Source organism: Camelina sativa, chromosome 4, assembly GCF_000633955.1.
Source record: "Camelina sativa cultivar DH55 chromosome 4, Cs, whole genome shotgun sequence".
In the NCBI taxonomy this organism is placed as follows: Eukaryota; Viridiplantae; Streptophyta; class Magnoliopsida; order Brassicales; family Brassicaceae; genus Camelina; species Camelina sativa.
Genome location: NC_025688.1, coordinates 13,847,463 through 13,867,263, shown reverse-complemented (window position 1 = coordinate 13,867,263; position 19,801 = coordinate 13,847,463). Strand labels below are relative to the sequence as shown.

Here is a 19,801-nt window from a genome sequence, read left to right as displayed (position 1 = left end):
CCGACACGATATGCATCGACCGATGCAAGGTTCACTTGCATCGACCGATGCAAGGTTCACTTGCAACGACCGATGCAAGGTTCACTTGCATCGACCGATGCTTCCATTGCATCGATCGACGCATGTTCGACATAGCACAAAAACCCTAAGTTTATCGCGCCGTCCTCGAAGTTGCATCGACCGACGGACAAAGTGGATCGACCGACGCACATGCCGAGCATTGTTTCTCCCCGAAGCTTCTCGCCGGATCTTCGTTTTCTACAACCACAAAACTCGATCCCAAGCCACAAGAAAGCTTTCCAACGACTCACATAACATTCTAACAAGTCTAACAACACATAACAAGCAGATTAGAGAAATCTCTAGCTTAGATAAGCCATGGTCATGCGCTTACCTTTGCCAAGATGATCCTGAACCTTACAAAAGCAAACAAACACTTCCAGGAAGCTCTATAATGATCCCAGCTACAGATCTCTACAGGAACAGCCTCAAATCACCCAAAATCCTCAAGAACACTCAAGAACCTTTTCTCTCTTTTCTTTTCTCTCAAAAACGGCCAAATTCGCCGAATGCGACAAAACTCGCGTTTAAGGGTTTTCCCTAAACCCAAAATGCAGCGTTTAACTTAAACTCGTCCGAAGTAACTGGCTATGCATCGACCGATGCAATCCCTAAACCGGGATTTTGGTTCGCGGATGTTACAGTAACTTTCATAACAACTTGTGAGACGGGATATTCTTCCTTTCAAGTTTCATTCATCTCTACAATCCAAGAGTGCGAAATAAAAAAAATATCAGAATTCAAAGTAAACTACACGCATGNAAAAAAAAAAAAAAAAAAAAAATCGTACTAGACAAGAAAATTATAACTTACATGTGCTTTACTACGTGCCTCATCATCTTCATTATTGTCAGAAGTGACCTCTTTTGGCTCAGCACTGGTTTTTGGCTCTTTACTTTCTTTCAGAAAGGATTCAAATTTAGTTTCCAAACAGATCATCCTACTGCTCAGATTCTTGTCCAAATCTGAAATATTCCCATTCAATTTTTCTAACCGCTTCCAAATATCCAACAAGGTTTTCTGGTCATCCACAACATCCTGCAGGCGTTTATATGTAAGAAAATCATACTACCTGTTAACATTTCTTCCAGTTAATATGTAAGAAAATCATACTACCAGTTAACATTACTGTTTATCGTAGAATAATCGTAAGTTTTTTGTAGGAAATTTTTTCTACTAAAATTTTTGTAGGAAATTTGGTAGGATTTAACCATGTTTTCTTGTAGTGTAACATTAACACTTGTGTCCACAAATCTGCAAATGAAACAAAATCTAACCTTCATATGTTCTTTGCCCAACTTCTCCTTCATGTCTCGAACTTCTGCTCCTTCCTCATCACAAGAGTCAACCTCTTTCAACTTCTTTTCCTTTTGACTACTTCTAATCTCACCATCTTCAACATCTTTTACTTTTCGGTTCTTCTTCCTCACATTGACTATTTTCAATCCTTCCCAAGCATTGGCTCTTAAACGATTATAAAAAATATCTTCAATCAGGTTCTCTAGGTCTGGATCCTTGTTTTCATCCGCGTCGCACTATGTAGGATACATGTTATCCTCTGTAACTGGAAGCATCTGCCTAACACGGACCTCTTAGCTGGAAGCATCTTCCTAACCATAATCCTCTCCTACGTAGTCCATGTCTTGCAAAAATCAATCACCTTTAGTAAATCATTAAACGTCAGACCTTCAATGTTTTTTTCTATTTTTGTTTTTGCCCAAAACTCATGGTGATCAGCACCGAAGTTGTATGAGACGTCAAATGGATCACAATTCAAGCATGTTATATGCGAAATTCATTTAAAGAAAATCGGATGGGCCTATCATAAATCAACAACCAAACCTCATGGAAGTTGTTGACTCTCAGCTGATGCGTGAGGAAGAAATGAACATTCTTTGCGCACCATGTGTATTCTAATTCAATAAGCTTTAAAAACACTCCAAGGGATGACTTCTCCAAAGAATCCCACACATCCGAGCCTAATCCTTCTTTCAAGGGTCTTATTTTTCATAATTGTGATTTATGCTCCTCTTCAGCAAAGGCGATTTTCCATCTTCGTATAGTCGAGGATGATATTTGGGGACTTCACTGGATGACGCCATTCCTAAAAAAACAAACCAATATTTTGGTAAATAATACTCCCTTTTTTTCACAAAGAGTGTCATTTTGACACAATGCACACAAATTAATAAAGACATATTTGCCCCTATTTAATAAGTGACTAATGGTTTAAATTCAATGAAAATGAGCTTTGGGCAAAAGGGTAAATTAGAAAATTAATGTAAAAACACATTAGAATTATAAAGTGACACTGTTTATGAAACAAAAAAAAATATATTTATAATGACACTCTTTGTGAAATAGAGGGAGTATGATACAAATAAGCTAACTTACATACCACCATCGCAAACAAAATATGTGAGATAGTACAATTAATCCACAAAAATCTGTCACTAAAGAATTAAAATGGCATAAATCTGTGGCTACAACAATAAAAATTGATTTCAGACACTATCACTTTCACGGGAATAGAATTTCTCTAAAAAGAAATCCGATGAAGTTGACAAAAACCTATCCCGGAAAATTAGTACTGAAACGCTGGTTACAAAAAACAGAGCAAGATCTGAAAACATAAAAAGGAGGACTCTCTCAAAATTGAAAATCTGCGTTGGACAATTTTAAGCCTAGGAATTAAGTATAAACTCACTAATGGTCTAAATTGACAGTAATGGAAGAAAGAAGTTGTGGCTGGAAGAAGAACAGTACCGGTTGATGATGCCAACAGAGAGCCAAATACGCTACCGGAAATTCTGGTCACCCGCGGAGTCGACAAATACTCACAAACCCAGAACCACAAAGACTCGTAAAACCAGACCCATAGATACTCACCCAATGTTGATATGTTAATCTCCAACGCCAGACACTCAAAATATACCCACAGGAAAGAAAATAATGTCGAAGGGAGAAGAAAACAATGTTGAAGTATTTTCTGGTTCTAAAAACCCTTAAAGCCCAAATTATTCTTTTTAATAAAAATTTAGGTTGCGGTTTAACTCAAATTAAAACTAAGAAACCAAAAAAAATTCAAATTAAAAGGGTATTTTAAAGGTTTAGGTTTTTTGAACTATTAACATAAAATTTGTGTCAATTTAGTTCTGAAGCTCGTTTGGAGTTTAAATCAGTTATTTTTGGTAAATTTGTGTCAAATTAGGTAATTTTTATTTTTTATTTCTGATTTTTTATGCCTTATAACTATATTTATTTAATTATTTTTTACTTTTTTTAATGGGAAAAACTAGATTGACTTAAATTAAGATGTTTATTACAAAGCTAACTCATAAAATGTGAGGGTTATATGAGTTATTTTCTTGTTTAAAATATTCTTTTTTTACTTTGTTAGGAAAAAAAAGAAAGTTAAATCCAGAGTAGGTCGTTTAGTTTGCAAACAAAGTTTAAAAATCAAATACTATTTTGCTCGAAATAGAATTGTTGCATCACAAAAAGAAAAGAAAAGAAAACAAGAAGACAATTATTTCTGTTTTGGACCTCTACTTAAATGATAGAAGTGGAGGACCAAGAAAAGATATTACATGATTTTGAAAGGTTTCTAAAATTAATGTTTTTAAAAAGTTTTACGAGATTTTTAAAACCTTTTATCAAGATATTATAATTTACATCCACTACACTAACACCAACAACAAAAATTACAATATAAATGCCAAATATATTTTTTAAAATTTATCCCTGAATACCAGCACGGATTATCAATCTATTTTATCCCTGAATACCAACGAGCTAGTGCCAGAGTTTCATCCCCTGAGATACAGAGATTTTCCGGTTTCACGTTGGGCATCATTAGAAAGCATAATGGAACGAATGAGCAAAACACATCTCATTTCTCTATAGGTTCACAAGAACTTCATGTGTTATTAGAGATAATTGCACTTGCATAAATCAAGCTTGATTGTGGAAAATTGAAACGACCGACCATTTTTTATTATTATTAACAATTTGATGATTCTATACTCACTAACTACTTAACCACGTTCAACCCAAACAACGGAAATATCTAAGCAATACAATTAAACTAATAACCAATAAATCAATAATTAATTAACCAATAACAGTAATAATTTAACTAAATAATAAAATATTAAACCAACAATCTAATAACATTCTAATGACTCAACTTTAATAACCTAACAACAGCCAGACAACACATCAACGAGCCACTAGAATATCCTCCTCTTCATCACCTTGATTCCACGATCATACTTTGCTTTTACCTGCACCACAACACATATGAGATGCGTTACTATTATCATAAACATTCAGTGAGACAATATTCCCATTTACTGGGCTATACACACAAGCAATTGAAATAACTCTAACCAACAAACAACAATAAATAATCAAACTAGGAAAACAGACACCAGCCGCGTCTTGAAAAGGTTATGTCGACCGACACCAGACCAATGCATCGACCGACACCGATTGGGGCTGCATCGACCCACACCAAACCTGCATCGACCGATGCAAGACTCGACTGCATTGACTGACACCAACTCTGCATCGACCGATGCATGCTCGACATTTCGCAAAATCCCTAATTGCATCGATCGTCACCTCCACATGGCATCGATCGATGCTCTTAGGTTTTATCGCGCCGTCCTCGAACTGTGTTGACCAACACACTCTTAGTGTCGAACGACGCAGATGTCGAGCATCGTTCTCCTTGAAGCTCCACACCAGATATCCATCCCTAAACGCACCAAACTCGATCCCAATCCAGAAAAGACTCTCACAAAGCCTCATACACCACGAAAACTCTCAAACAAACAAAGAATAACAACCACATAACACATAAACACGAAAATTATAAAATCTCAAGATTAGATCAGTCATGGTCATGCACTCACCTTTTTTGTGCACTCACCTTTGCAAAAAAGAAGATTCTGACCAACTAACCACGAAGAACAGCTTCCCTGCTAGCTTCTACCACCTTCCCAGCTTTAGAAATCTCCAAAAACTCCCAAGAACGCTCAAGAACACTTTTTCTCTTCTTTTCTCTCTAGCAAAACGACTAAAAACAGCCAAACACATCGAGTTACATTTATATATTCGACCTAAGGGTTTTTCCCAAACCAGAACGCAATAAAACGAGCGTTTAACTTAAGTCGTCTCGCGAAGAACCGAACTTGCATTGACCAATATAGATTTGTCCTCGAATCTCGAAAAACCATCAGCCAAGAACTTCCGTGCAACCGTCTCCACGGTCTGCACCTTCTCCAACCGATATATGAAGGTTACCTCTAGGTGATAGACACACGTTCCAGGAATTATTTGCTCTCGATTTTTGGCCTTTCCTTTACTGGCTCCTCATCAGGCCTTAGCATGCATGCCATAATATTGGCTCCTCATCGGGCCTAAACCCGCATGCCATATGTATAAGTGAAGTCCAATATTTGTCTCTCGGGTTACCACCCTACAACGCAGCCCCGGATCGTCATTTGAAGTCGATATACAAGCCATACTCTCGAGCCACAAAGTCTCAGAATGTGACGGTACTAGGAGAACTAAAGTCCTCCAAGAGCCGCTCAGGACCAACTGTCCTTAGAGCAAACAATTTTTAACACGTCTGAGTCTTATCTCCTATCTAGGTCTCCCTCCCATGGCTCGTGTAAAAAATCTCAATGCCATACCAACCACATATCCCCTCACTGAAATACCTCATGACCATACAAGGATTATCAACATGCTACAAGGGCCGCCACTAAGGCCAACAAATGTTCTAAACAGGAATGCCATGAAGGCCAAAATTTCTAAACAGACCGCCACCAAAGCCAAACAAATGTCCTAAACCGGACAGCCGCAAAGGCGAAACAATTTTCCTATCAAGGACCGCCACCAAGTCTACACATCCCAAAAGACCGTCACAAAGACCACTTGTCCCGAAGGACCGTCACAAATAGATCTATACTAGGGTTAGTTAGATAGAAAAGAGAAGAGTGCTTAGATTTACTCTTGTATTCATTGATTTGCTTTATAAGAATAAATAAAGAAGCTTTAGAATGGCGTTTTCCAAGCAGAAGTCTGTGGTGTAAACCCTCTATACCTTTTCAATTGGTATCAGAGCGGACACCTGATAAAAGTATGTTTGTCTTTTCGACTGGTGAGATCTTGCGACAAGAGGTATGGAGAAACCACAAATGTATGTTGCGATTTCGAAGGTTCTGAAACTGGATTCAGAGCACTATGGACATTGGAAGGTGTCAGTCAAACAGGCTATTCAAGGCATTGGTATGGAAGCCTGGTTTGCAGTTGAAGATGGTTGGACCGAACCAACAGTGGAAGACGACAAAAGTGTGTTGATGCCCAAACCTCGGAAGCAGTGGATTGCGGAAGAAAAAGCTGAATCCAAGCACAACTCACAAGCCTTGTCGGTGATCTTCAACTCACTGCCTATGGATCAATTCAACAGTGTCCAAGGATGTGTGGCAGCTAAGGAAGCTTGGGATATTCTCCAAGTCACCTTTGAAGGAACCACCAATGTGAAACGGACACGTCTTGATAATTTGGCTTCGGCTTTTGAAAATCTGTCCATGGAAGAAGGTGAAACTATTGCTGCTTCTAGCGGTCATTTGAGTGCTATCACACAGATCTGCCATTGATGTCTCTATGAATTCAGATGAATTGAGATTTAGTCAAGTTGTTGGAATGATGCAATCATTTGAGATACAGCTGAAGAAAAAGGAACAACGAGCTACTCAGTCATTTCTTTGAAGGCTGTTGAAACTCAGAAGGTTGTTGTGGCACAAGACTCTGCAGATGAAGAAAAGTTTGGGTTACTGGTTAGGAAATTTTTCCGGAAGATGGAGCGTGGACAGCGCAAAGGATCGTTGTCTGCAGGCAGAGCAGATTTAAAAAGAGATGTTAAGAGGAGTGATAAGCAAGATCGTTAGTGCATGGAATGTGAGGGATTTGGACATGTCAGGGTGGAGTGTCCTAACAATAAGCGCAAAGGGTCAGTACAATGCTATGGATGCAAAGGGTATGGACACACCAAAGCAAAATGTCCCACCAAGGAGAATAGATTCAAATCGCTTGTTGTCTGGAGTGATAGTGAATCCGAAGGTGATTTGCAAGATGGCGAAATTCTTAACAACTATATGGCTTTGTTGGGAGTGATTGAAGACAATAAAGTAGGGGAACAAGCTGTGAAAGTTCAACCCACTGTGGTATCCGACTCAGAAGATGATGAAGCAGATTTGTCGGTTGAAGAACAAGTTACCCTGCTCATTTCAAGTCTTGTTCAGAAGAAACAGGAATATGATGAACTGGTGGCTGAAAAGGAGACTTTGGTGTCAAAACTCACACTGCTGTCCACAGAACTTGAGGAAGAAAGGACCAGATCTCAGAGACTTGAGAAGAAACTGGATGAACAGCTGAAGAATATCAAAATGTTGAGCAAAGGAACAAAAGATCTTGACACTATTTTAAGCAGTGGGAGAGTTGGCAATGTGAAGTGGGGACTTGGTTATCAAGGAAATGATGCCTCGACATCTACTTAGTTTGTCAGGGGTCTGAACTCAGTAAGCAAAGATGTTGTGCCTACTGAATCAAAGGTCCAAGTGACGACATCTGCAAAGGAAAAACATCAGTAGACAAGAGGTAGTCTTCCACAAAGGAATATTCAGACCTTTGCTAAAGTCCCGTACAGGGCAGCTCCAGCAGCACATCAGTTCAATCCTTTCCATGTTGCTCAGAATTCCTATTCAGATCATCATGCATATGGACCCGTATTCAGTGTACCTCGAAGTCGAAGGAATGGATGTTGGTACTTTGGAAATCTCAGCCACTTCAAGGAACAATGTTATGAATATAACAATCGGATGTCAAAGGTTACTCAGCAAGGGGTGTACCGTAGAGGCATGAGATCCTACAAGCCGCTGTATGTTCAGAAAAGAGGTTTGTACTGTCATATGGCGCATGCTGAAGGTCAACATGGTTACGAATAGAAGAAGTGGTACTTTGATAGTGATTGTTCAAGACATATGATTAAAGCTCACACCAACCTGTCTGATTTTGAAGATGTGTCTGTTGGGCGTGTTACCTTTGGCGATGGAGCAAAAGGAGTAATCAAAGGTAAAGGTGTTACTGGTGGAAACACCCAACCCAATCTCAAAGATGTGTTTATGGTTGATGGTTTAAAGGCAAACCTCATCAGTGTCAGTCAGCTGTGTGATGAAGGTTTAGATGTTAACTTTACCAAGAAGGATTCCAAAGCTGTTGATCAACAAGGCTCTGTGAAGCTCGAGGGCAAGAGGTCTGGTAACAACTGCTACATGTGGAAATCAACAGAACAATGTTTTCTTGCATCAACAGCGACAGATACTGAGTTGTGGCACCAAAAGCTGGGCCATCTAAACATCCGCACTATGCAAAAGCTTGCACATCAAGAGATCGTCCGTGGGATACCTAAGCTTCAATCTGATCATCATTTTGTGTGTGGACCATGTAACAAAGGAAAACAAGTCAAAGTGTCACACAAGGCTGTTTCTGACATTCGCTCTAGTCGTGTTCTGGACCTGGTTCACATGGATCTTGTGGGTCCCATTCGTGTCAACAGCTTGACTGGTAAATGATTCATCTTTGTCATGGTTGATGATAACTCTCCCTATACATGGGTTCGTTTTCTTCGAAAAAAGTCTGATACACTTGAGTGTTTTCGGATTCTGGCCTTACAAATCAAAGGTGAGAAGTGGGCTATCAAAGGGATTCGCAGTGATCACGGTGGTGATTTTCAGAATGAGTTGTTCGATCAGTTCTACACAGCTCAGGGTATTTCTCATCAGTTTTCTGCACACAGAACACCAGAACATAATGGTATCTTTGAGCGCAAGAACAGAACCCTGCAGGAGATGGCTCGTGCAATGCTTCATGGGAATCAAGTTTCTCAACACTTCTGGGATGAGGCTGTTAACACTGCATGTTACATCATCAACCGTGTGTTTGTTCGGCCTGGTACTTCCAAGAAACCCTAGGAATTATGGAAGGGTCGGACTCCCTTTGTCAGTTACTTTCATGTTTTTGGGTGTGTTTGTTACATCTTAAAAGACAAAGATCAGTTGGGAAAGTTTGACTCCAAAAGTGATGATGGGTTGTTCATGGGTTATTCTAGGAACAGCATGGCGTTTCGTGTCTACAACAAGCGTCTGCGCTGTGTACAAGAGACTGTCAATGTGGTTTTTGATGATATCTCTTTTCAGAGAGTGGCGTTCATCCCGATTTCACAACCCTATGATCTTGTTTTTGCTTTTCCTGACGCCTCCTCTAATGGCTCGGAAGCTGCTTCCTCTACTACACTTGCTGCAACTCTTGTTGTCTCCTCAGAGGTTTGTCCTCTTCCGGTTGTGTCTCAGGTGCATCGGAATCACTGTACTAACGATGTTATCGGCGAGATTCAGGGGGGGAAGAGTTACCAGGGGAAAGCAGATCGATTTTCTTCATTTAGCTGGGAAGAAACAGTGATCAATCATTCAGCAGGTGCCTCAGGATTCTGAAGTAGTCCAGTTTGCCTGTTTTGTTTCATCAATAGAGCTGAATAATCTCAGGCTATGCAGGAGGAACTTGAACAGTTTGCTCGCAGTGATGTGTGGGATCTCACAAGGCGACCGGATGATGTCAATGTTGTTGGAACGAAGTTGATGTACATATATTTTACCATGTTTTAGCTTGCTTTTATTCTCTATTTTGCATTGTTTAAGACTTGTTTGTTGAGTTTTTGAGTCTTTATTTTCCACTTTGTGCACTTAAGTAATTTTGCATCAGCATTTGCATTTGCATTGCATTTGGTGTTGATTTAGGTACAAAAAGGAGCAAATGGAGCTAAGGAGGTGAAATGAAGTTTTGGATCAAGTGCCAAAAAAAGCTCAGCCATCTGAGAAACCGCCTGGACTAGATTGAAGGTAAGAAAGTTATGAAGATTTGAAGATGAGAAATGTAGCAAACCAAACCGGATCCGATCCAAACCCCACCCAGTTCGAACCGGGTCGACCCAACTCGGACCAAAACCTCTTTTTAAGCGGTCTATACACTTGTTGTTAAATATTTTTTGGGTGATTTGGATGATTAAACTTCAATTTGATTTTGAAATTGCATATTTGCTTATGATTTCTTCTTTTCTTTACATTTGTTTTGCATTTTTCACCATGATTTATTCTATAATCATGTGTGAGTAAATCTAATCTATGGGTCTTTAGGCTAAAGGTAGATTAGGGAGATTTGATGGTTAGGATTTGGTTTTTAGGATTAGTTATTAAGATATCTATCATTAGGAATGGATTTGTGGCTAGGATTTGATTGAGAAATTGAAACTCTTAGCTTAGACATTTCATGCATACAAGTGATATGTTACGGTTTTGACTCACTTTGACCCCGTTTATTTGATAGTTTTGTAGTTGTTTGAGTCCTTTTCAGGTTATAATAAGAGGCTAGGAAGCTAAAAGCAAGGATTGGAACAGCAGGAGCAATCGGAGCAGAAAGGAGTTGAATTGGAGCAGAAAAGCTGATTTTAGACCCATGAGCACATGCTCCCGATTTCCGAGCACATGCTCCCAACTCTACGGTTTCATGACGACACGTGGCAAGCATCTAGGCGCCGATTCCCTGCCTAATTCCCCTTATTTTAGGCGATCCTTTGTGAGAGAAAGAGGGCTGAGATCGCTTTTTAATAGGGAGATTTGAATTTGGAATCTTTCCTTATTTTTCTCTACTTGTATGCTATTTAACCTAGGGTTTTTAGGAGAGATAGTTTACCTTTTCTTTTGTTTTTGAGCGACGCTTTTGTGAGAGGGAGAAGAGCGGCTACCTTGTGAAGCATTCTCTGAACCCTTTTTATTTTTATGTCATTGAATTTCTCATCTTTTGCTATGATTCATTTCTCTATGTCTGAGTAGTTTTCTTTGCTAGATTAGGGGTTTCAAAAGGGGTTTCATGGGTTAGCAACAGAACACAAATAGGGCTTTATATAATCGATTGTCTTCACTATTGTTAGACTTAATGCTTAGGTTGATTTGATCACCCAATCTATGATTCTAGGTTTATCTATTCATCAAAAGTGTAATAGGTTGCTAGAAAAGACATTAGTGGGCAAATTATCCTAGACCTGCGAAAGTTGATGTGTAGGTGATTTGTGAACTTATCATTCCTGTTCTTTAATGCTTGTCTGCGATTCTGGGCTCAAACGACAGTTTAGGGTTTATGGACCGCCGAGCATGTGCTCCGGATGTCTGAGCACGTGCTCCGCGTTTCCGCACAGAATCGATCAGATAGAGTTATTGATACCACGACAGTGGATCAGTTTATATTTATGTTTGAGTTCTAGACTGGTACTTAATCTATGCCCTGAATAGTTGTTTAGTTGCTATCTCTGAAATTCCCGAGAATTACCCCTGATCTAGTGTTTTGCTTATTGCCTTTTTATACCGTTTTAATCGCGTTACTGTTACCAAACAAACCCAACTTTGAATTGTCTTAGCTTGAAATTGAACCAATAGAACCATAGAGTAAAACTTGGTCTTCGTGGGATTCGACCCCTAAGTACTACTTCTTTGCTGTGCACTTGCAGTAGGAAAATAGGGTTTAAAACTCTCTATATCAACAAGGTGTTTGATGAAATGTCAATTTCAATCCTAAAGAGCAAAACATATTCTAGCCAATGGAAATTGATGTTTAGAGTGTTTTGTAAGGTGTTTAAGCATGAATTTAATGATCACTATGTTTCTTAGTTGCAATTGAGGAATCTTAGCATGATTAAGAGTAATTAGTGAATGAACTAGTGTCATGGAAGTGAATTAGTTTATAATTAGGGGCTTAAGCTGCTAGATTTAAGTCTTTTAACATATATAGGAACCAAAATCTAATTCACCAAGCTAAAGAGACCCATAGACCTTCCTAGTGGCAATTTACCAAGCTAAAGAGACCCATAGACCTTTATATTCTTGTATTTCTGTTATTGACTTTTGAGTTGACTTTTTGTTGACTTTTGTTGACTTTCATAAATTGCATCTCTCTCTTTCATTTTGTCATTGCTTTATGTTTGTGGGTAATTTCTTAGCTTAGACACTTGTTTAGGTTGGTCAGTTGTCTATTTCATTTGCGTTTTAGCTTCTTTGATTTCATTTCACTTAGGTTGTTAGTATAAAACCAAACATTTGCATTGTCCTAGCTTAGTTTAGTTCTTGCATTCTTAGTGTGCAAACTCTATTCCTTGTGGTTCGACCCTAAGTGTTATAATGATATGATCACTAGTGCTTTGGATATTAATTGGTAAAAATCTCTACATAAAAAGTGGATCTTTAAGAACAAGAGTGACGGAAATGGGTGTGTTGTGAAGAACAAAGCACGACTCGTTGCTCAAGGCTACTCTCAAGTAGAAGGAGTTGACTTTGATGAAACTTTTGCACCTGTTGCAAGATTGGAGTCCATTCGGTTTTTGTTTGGAATGGCATGTGCCCTGAATTTCACACTGCATCAAATGGATGTTAAGAGTGCTTTTCTTAACGGAGTCCTTCAAGAAGAAGTTTATGTCAAGCAACCTAAAGGCTTTGAGGATCCACAACATCCACAACATGTGTACAAGTTGAAGAAAGCTCTGTATGGACTCAAACAAGCACCTAGAGCTTGGTATGAGAGGCTTACAATGTTTCTTATGGATCAAGGCTATGTTCGTGGAAATGTGGACAAGACTCTGTTTGTTTTGAGTCTCGACAAAGGCCTGATGTTCGTTCAAATATATGTGAATGCCATTGCTTTTGGATCGACCTGCCAGCAACTTGTTGATCAGTTTGTGCGGAATATGACTGATGAGTTTGAAATGATTATGTGTGGTGAACTAACCTACTTTTTGGGTTTGCAGGTTAAACAGTCAGCTGAAGGCATTTTTGTCTCTCAAAACACATATGCAAGGAGCTTGATAACCAGGTACGGTCTCACTACTAGTTAGGAAGCAAAAATACCTATGGGAGTAAATGACAAGCTTTCAAAGGACCAAACGGCGGAAGATGTAGATGAAAAGCTGTATCGAGGGATGATTGGCAGTCTTCTGTACTTGACTGCAAGTCGACCAGACATTCGTTTAGCTGTTGGTGTGTGTGTGAGATATCAAGCAAGGCCTAAAAAATCACATCTCCTGGCTGTAAAGAAGATCATCAGGTACATTAAAGGCACAATGGAACTGGGAATCTACACACCAAGGATACAACCACCAGTCTAACAGGTTACTGTGATGCGGACTGGGCGGGTTCCATGGATGATTGCAGAAGCACAAGTGGTGGTTGCTTCTTTATTGGTAACAATCTAATATCATGGCATAGCAAAAAGCAGAACAGTGTATCTCTCTGTCAACTGCTGAAGCGGAGTACATTGCCATGGGTAGCTGTTGTACTCAATTAATGTGGATGAAACAGATGGCTGCTGATTATGGTATTGTTTCTGACTCTATCTTAATTCATTGTGATAATCAAAGTGCAATTAACATTTCAAAAAATCATGTTCAACACTCATGAACTAAACATATAGATATTAGACATCACTTCATTCGTGAATTGGTTGAGGCGAAACTGATTGAGATTGATCATGTGCGTACTGAGTTTCAGTTAGCTGATTTATTTACCAAACCATTGGACTTTAACATATTTACTAATCTGCGAAAGTCCATTGGGATTTGTGAAATCTAATTCTTTGTTTAGTTGTGATGATTGCTTGATAGGGACACACATCAAATCAGACCATGGAAATCCTAGGATATATAAAAGATTGATGACTGCTTAATGCTTAAAGACTATGTGGAAAATAGTTGTCTGTCATGTCGATCCATGCTCCTGTAAAATGTTGTCATGTTCTTAGGAGGTCAAAGAGCTGAGGAGAGACAAAGCCCTGTGTTTGCATCAGCGGCTTGAGGTCGATTCAGTGATTGAGAAGTCAAGTGATATCACTGAATCCCAAAAGATCTACGAAGAGCAATGAAGTTGCGGTACAAAGCACTGTCAACATCAAAAAAAAAAAAATTGCTTCTTGGTCTCTTCAAAGAATTTTCAGCTGTATATACATGTTTGGATGGCATCAAAAGGATTGAAGGCATGATTGTGTGAAAGTCTAGCCATTTTGTCGACTGTTAATCTTTGACAATTCAAGAGGTTGTGGTAGTATTTGATGTGGATTCCATGAGCAATGTTGGCATGGCTTCGCAAGTGAAGGTTTCCAGGTATGTTTCATATTTATATATTTATCTTTAATAAAAAAAAAAAACAATTGCCATGGATCAATCTCTCTCTGGGTCCTTGAACAATGCTCTGTGAAGTCTGAATAGTCTGCTCAATGCGCTGTAATTGATTATGTGAGTGTTATTTTTAATCAAATTAAAAAAAAAAACACATTATTGCACTAAGTTGTTGTCGAGTGGATGCAGGGAATTGGGTCGGCTTCTAGAGATGCATGCACTAAGGTCTCTCCATGGCCCAATCCAGCCCTGTAAGAGATGTATATAAGAGGATCGAGGTCTAGGGTTTTCACACATCATCCTTCTTGAGAATTTGAACAGTCGATTGCTCAATCCTCTCAGTTCCTCTTCTTCTTGATCGCTTGGTTTCTTGTTTCTCTTGTCGATTTGTACTAACCTCATTGCAGCAATGAAATCCATCCTAAGTGGCTTGCAGCGCTTCGTACAACCTCGACAGGACATTGCTCTGGTGGAACATCAACTGGTTGGTGGCGACTCAACTTCCTCAGAGGCGACTCAACTTCCTCAGAGGCGACTCCGAAGACTCCGCCGTGCACAACAATGGTCCTCTACAATCCAGATGGAATTGAGACAGCGGAGATTCCTGAAGAATTCGCCACGGCATCCTCGCGTGACGCTCCGGTTGCCTCTCGGTCTGAGCCTCCACAATCCCCTGTTGCATGTGACTCTTCCTCTGCCTCACCACCTCCGAAGCGAGATGCAGTCGATTTCCCAGTGGTTGAAGTCTCTGATACTGATTCGTCGGTTGAAGTTCAAGGCTCGAGTGTGTCTTCTCGTCTTTGCAAGCGACACACGGAATCAGCCATCTCCGGCATCCAAGCCAAGCGACCATGTACGAGCAAATCTCATGTCCGTGATCCCGTTCTGATTCCATTCGACCGGAAACGGTTCATCTCCACCGAGGCTGCACGCAAGTACGCTTCTTTCTCTGCTCGCATTCTGGCTCCAGAAGCGAGTGCTGTGTTTGGTGATGATGGGACTGTCAAGTCCCTGATCAAGAAGTCTGGGTTGCTCAAGACCGTAACGGGAGTAGGTCCCTATGTCGCTGAGGTGGTCCATGAGTTCTGGGCTAATCTTCCGACTGTCAAGGTGGACACTGAGTCGGTGGATGTTCTTTTGCGGGACTGGATGTACGACTTCTCCCCTACTCGAATCAATGCGCTGTTCGGTCTCAAATCCGTGGATCTGCGTGAGCAACGACAACGGACTGCAGCAATTTTGGAGGAAGACTTAGCTCTGTTTATGTCAGACGGGAAGGTCAAACAGTGCAAATAGTTGGTCCCTGCGGTTGTACGGAACTCAACAATCAAGGAGCTTCACAAGCTTTGTTACAACTTACAACAACTGGTCCCCTACTGCCAATCATGGTTATATCTCCACAGGTAGGTTGATGGTCATCTACATGATCATGCATCAGATCCCATTCGATTTTGGACAGATGGTTTATGATCAGATTCTCCAGCTTGGTCTGCAAGCCCAGTCGACGTTCCGCTTGCCGTTTCCCAGTTTGATATACCAGCTTCTTCAAGCCCAGCATCCTGTTGTTATTGATCGCCAACCACCTCCACGCAAGGCTGCAGGAAAGGCATCGCAACTTGAATCTTCGTGTGTGGCGTCTAAGGCTGACTCGGCGGCTGATCACAAAGCCATGCATCGGGCTATTTTTATTCTGCAAGAAGCTCTTTCTGCAGGTAAGTTTCCTCTTACCTCAATTGTTTGTGTTTCCCTTCTTTCGACTGTTTTTGACTCACTTGTGCTAACCAAGCAGGAGGAGATGAGGGATCAGAGTCTGATGATTGAAGGGGTTTTAAGTTTGCGGGGGAGCGGTTGTTTTTGTTTTCCCGTATTTTACTGGTTATTGAACTTGCTGGTCTTTGACCATAAACTGAATTGACTGAATTTCTGTTTTTTTTTTGTCTGTAATAAGCTTGAACTAGGCTTTGGTCCTTTTATGATGGACTTGTTTTTCTACTGTTTCTGGGTTGTGTCTTGTGTCTCTGTGTGTCACTTGGCTCTTTCAGGTTTGGGTGCATCAGTTGCTTGATTATCAAACTGAGTCAAAAAGGGGGAGACTGAAGATGCAGTTGCAGTAGCAGAGTGTTGTTGTAACAAGGAGCTGCAAGGACACATGACTCTGTACCTGGGAACAGATGGGTGAGGAGTGACAAGGAGGCGTAGCTGACATGTCATGGTCGGTGTGGGTCAAGTATGAAGATAAAGCAGAATTGGGAGAGAAGATATTCCGAGAATATCTTACTCGACGATTAAGGAATGAGAGACCTTGACGAACAAGTAATTGCCTTAGACGAAGATTTGAAGATCTTCTTGTTAGGATTTTGTGAGGTCTAGTATAAAAGACCAAGAGAGTTTAGTCGTAGGTTCTTTAACACTTGGGAAACCTTTTGGTGAGAGATTGTATACTTCGAAGCTAATCAAACAATAGCTAAGAAGGTGAGTGTTGATTTTCTTCTCTTAGATCTATACTAGGGTGAGTTAGATAGAAAAGAGAAGAATGCTTAGATTTACTCTTGTATTTATTGATTTGCTTTATAAGAATAGATAAAAAAGCGTTAGAAGAATAAATAAATTAGTTTGGCGTTTTCCAAGCAGAAGTCTGTGGTGTAAACCCTCTATACCTTTTCAATAAGATCAAACCCTCTATGAGTAGAAGAAATAGTCAATATCGAACTTCATGTATTATCGGAGATAGTTGAATTTGCATATATCAAGCATGATTAGGCCTGGGCATTCGGGTTCGGTTCGGGTATTTCGGATTTTCGGGTTTTTGGATTTAGAGGTATAGGACCTGTTCGGGTATTTCTAGACTTCGGGTTCGGATCGGGTTCTGTTCGGGTATTTCGGGTTCGGATTCGGATTACCCGAAGTTCACAAAATTCTAAATTTTAGTATCAAATTTAGTCTAAATTATTCAATAATACGTAATATATCTAAAAATTTAGAGTATTTTTTACCCAAGTTTACTAATAAACAGTTTAAATACTTCAAATTATCGAAAATATCTAAAAATCTGAATATTTTGGATACTTATATTATTAAAATTATAGATATTACTAATATATTACTACTATATATTAATAATATGGGTATATTTGGATACCCGTTCGGATTTCGGTTCGGATCGGGTTTAGGTTCGGATTTTCGAATTTAGAGATTTAGAACCCGTTCAAGTATTTTACAATTTCGGATATGGGTTCGGATCGGATTTTTCGGGTCGGGTTCGGATCGGATCTTCGGATCTGGGTATTTTGCCCAGGCCTAAGCGTGATCTTGCAAAATTTACAGGGTACGTAGTTTACTTTTTAAGCAAACAAAATTTAAAAATCAAATACTAGTGTGCTCAAGATGGAATTGTTTACCACAAGAGTTAACGTCCACAAGTCTGAATCTAATATTTATTTCACAAAGATACTTCTTTGTATAAATCTTAGACATTCAAAGAAACTGGACCAGAGTAACCAAAACTCGCAAAGCAAGCACGTAGCTGCTGCAGAGTAAAGTTGATAAACTTCATGTGACATAATAGCCGAAGCTTGATTTTTGTTTAGATCTAGCTTGATCTTGAAAATTTTACAAAGTACATGGGTTGTTATGCAAATAAAAAAACCATTCAAATCAAAATACAAGTATTCTTTAAACATTTCCATTTTAGAGATGAAATGAGATAGGGAGAGAGTAAGAAAACATTTATAGTAGTGTTGTATTCGAAGATGGGAATGCAAAGGTGGTGCCTAGACATTGCTCTCAGGTCTGATATATATAACTTTCGCGGCCTCCCAACTGTACCATAATTCATTGCATTATCTTGTGTTCTCTAGATTCTATCTACTATTCAAGCAATAATTTTTTTCTGGACATATGAGATTGCTAAGTCGTTATCTTGTTAAAAACTTGTGTATATATGTTTAGACTGTTATGCGTTAATCTCTTCATTCAATTGAAAGTTACATTATTAGCTGGTGTGCACTCCAACACAACTGCCTCTTGATGAAGGTTGATGTTTTAAATGGTTAAAACAAAGTTCATCCTTTAAATAGTCTAAATTTGAAAATTGGTGATTTTATTGACATTTTCCCTGAATTAAAGCTCTTATACCAACGACAACGTTTTATCACTACAAGAGAATAGTTAATGACATAGTAACGCATCTTAGTTTCTCAATTATCAGATTTAATGTGATATTTTTTTGTGGCTTTATCAATTATACTTAATGTTTAAAAAACCTAACGAAAGTTAATGTTTTAAATGACTTACAACAACGTTCGCTGTTTAAATGACCTAAATTTAAATAATTAAAATTTGATATATATTTCCTGTGTTTCTTATAGATTAATGTTTAGTTTTTACTTTTGCAGTTTATATATATATATATATATATATATATATTTTGTGGCTTGATCAATTATACTTGATGTTTACAAAACCTAACCAATGAAAGTTAATGTTTTAAATGACTTACAATAACGTTCACTGTTTAAATGACCTAAATTTAAATAATTAAAATTTGATATATATTTCTTGTGTTTCTTATAGATTAATGTTTAGTTTTTACTTTTGCAGTATATATATATTAATTATCAAGAGGTTCTGGATTTAGATCTGTAAATCCTCTTGGATTAGAGACTGGAGCATTTTTGCAATCTATAGCCAAACCAGTTTTAGGAGTCAATTTAAATCTAAAGGATGAGATTATTTTTATTATCTCATCTAATGGTTTAGATTTGTTAATGATCTTAAAAGTTGCAATGTTTTGATCCAACAATTGTGTTTTTTCATCGTACCCCCCAGCTTTTAATGTTTGAATTTGTTAGTTTTTGCACATTTTTATTTCACACTTCTTTGTTTCCACACCTTTTTGTTTATATATATATAGATTTTTATGGACTTTGAAAAAAGTTTTATTCTTTGAGTATTGTTTCACATCCAAGTTATACAAATTCTGAGTATTTTTTCTTTCAATTTATTAATCAACATTGATTCACTCATCTTCGATAAAACTTGTATTGTTTTATTTATTGATTCATTCATCTAACATTTGTTTAGTGTCGTTTTCCATTTATACATGCATCGATCATCTATTCCAAGTATTAATCTAGGTAATTGATTGTGATTTCTAATTTTTCATAGATTTATATGTTTATATATTATAGCAAACTCATTTTTTGATGTTAATTTAAATCTAACAAATGAGATTGTTTTTATTATCTCATATAACTATTTAGAATATATAATAACAAACCCACTTTTAAGGTCAATTTAAATCTAACAGATGAGATTTTTTTTTATTATCTCATCTAACGGTTTAGATTTGTTAATGATCTCAAAAGTTGCAACTATTATCTTATCAATAGAAATTGTTGAGCTCAAATATAATCATTCCAACTTTTAAGGGGAAAACGAGTTATTCCCCCCCCCCCCCCC

At 38.5% G+C, this 19,801-nt stretch overlaps 1 long non-coding RNA gene across 1 annotated transcript; it reads right to left on the bottom strand.

Annotated features, from left to right (window-relative positions):
- On the bottom strand, positions 498 to 3,065 carry LOC104780481. Its single transcript, XR_766752.1, has 4 exons — positions 2,827 to 3,065; positions 1,338 to 2,164; positions 874 to 1,098; positions 498 to 761 (listed from the first exon to the last, which is right to left on the bottom strand). It is a non-coding gene; the product is annotated as an uncharacterized LOC104780481 (long non-coding RNA).